Source organism: Tupaia chinensis, unplaced genomic scaffold (genome assembly GCF_000334495.1).
Source record: "Tupaia chinensis unplaced genomic scaffold, TupChi_1.0 Scaffold000078_1, whole genome shotgun sequence".
Taxonomy (NCBI): Eukaryota; Metazoa; Chordata; class Mammalia; order Scandentia; family Tupaiidae; genus Tupaia; species Tupaia belangeri.
In genome coordinates, this window is record NW_006159539.1 from 246,951 (window position 1) to 248,446 (window position 1,496).

At 62.6% G+C, this 1,496-nt stretch overlaps 1 protein-coding gene across 1 annotated transcript in view; it reads left to right on the top strand.

Moving 5' to 3' along the window:
• The window catches only part of SNX33 (sorting nexin 33), a gene marked incomplete at its 5' end in the record, with an annotated part of 10,613 nt that overhangs the window by 1,639 nt on the left and 7,478 nt on the right, over window positions 1-1,496 (top strand).

Sequence of the window (1,496 nt, forward strand, 5' to 3'; positions counted from 1 at the left end):
AGGTGTGCTGTGTGTCTACTGTGTGGACTCCGTTCTAGGTGTGGGGGTTGTCATCAGGGACAGGCCTGGCCCTGTCCTCAGGGTGGCCGATGGGCATCTCGTTAGCTCGTCCGTTTTCTGAGTCTGTCACTTACCCATCATGCATAGAGCCCCTTCAGGGTATCTGGCTGGGTTCTGAGAACACAGAGATGACCAGGCCCCAGGCCTTGTCCAGAGGAGCCTGTGGGAGTCAGACCCAGATTAGGAGAGCACTAGCCGGCCTCTTCCCATGCCTGAAGGCTCCCCTCCCACCTGTGCCACTTTGGGGCCTGTCTGTGTGGGGGAGGGTCTCTGTCCCCATTTTGCAGATGAAGGAGCTAGTGTCTGTGGAGGATGGTTCCACAGGAGTTGCGGCCCAGCTGGGACTGTCCCTCCTGCTCAAGGACACATCCATAGCAGCTGCCTCCCAAGCCCAGCCATGTTTTCAGTTCTCACGCCCCCACCACCACCGCCATGGGGGAGGGACAGGATGAGCCCCTGCCTATTTGCGCTGGGGCTGTCAAGGAACTGCCAGGGAAATGACTCATCCTAGGTCACCCGGGGCACCGGGCTGGGCCTGGGAGCTGGGGTCTAGGGCACTGCCCATATGGCCCATCCGACCCCCTACCTGAGCCTGGCCCCTTTGCTAGCCTGAGAGTGCATCAGGGGCCCATGGCAGGTGGCTGAGCCCTGGGACAGCAGGGAGGGCAGATGTCAGCAGAGGTGTGGTCCTCCCTGGGGCTGCTTGGTAACTCAGGAAGAACATCCACAGGGCGTGGGGTCCACAGGGCGTGGGGCCGGCTCCCAGCCCCCTAGACCCTGAGGTCAGGCCTGGCTTGGTGGGGAGCTTTGCTCTGGGTGGGGCTGAGCCTGGGGGCTGCAAACACCCGCCCCCTGGGACCCGAGGGAGTGTGGGCGAAGCCAGCCCTGCTCTTCTTTACCAGGAAGTCGGCTCCTAGGACTTCCCTGGCTCCCAGACTTCCTCCCCTCACTTTCTCCTCACCTTCTTTCCCTCCACCTCCTCTTTCCTCACCTCCACCTTCCACCTTTCAGCTGTAGGATCTGCAAGCCTTGACCTAGTTTGACCCTGCTCCTTTGGCACTCGCCCCTCTCCTGGCCTTAGTTTCCTGTATAACACGGGGGGGCAGCTGAGGTGGGGTTCCCAGTGAGCTCTCAGGCCTTTAAGGGTGGGGTTGGGCAAGGAGGTTCTCCTGGGGAGGGTCTGCCCAGATCTGCTGCCTCAGAGCTGGCTTGGAGCTCCTGGTGGGGATAGGAAGTAGGGGAGGTGGCGGCCTGGCCAGCCGGGCAGGTGGCTCTCTGTGTGGAAGGGGAGCCCTGCACTCAGGCCTGGGAGAGCTGGTCCAACCAGCTCCTCCTCCATGGCGCTGGCCTGGCGGAGAGGCTGTTCCTGTGTGGGCAGCAGGAGGCAGGGCCTGCTGATCCTCACTCAGGCCACAGCTGGGGCAGGAGGGCATTCC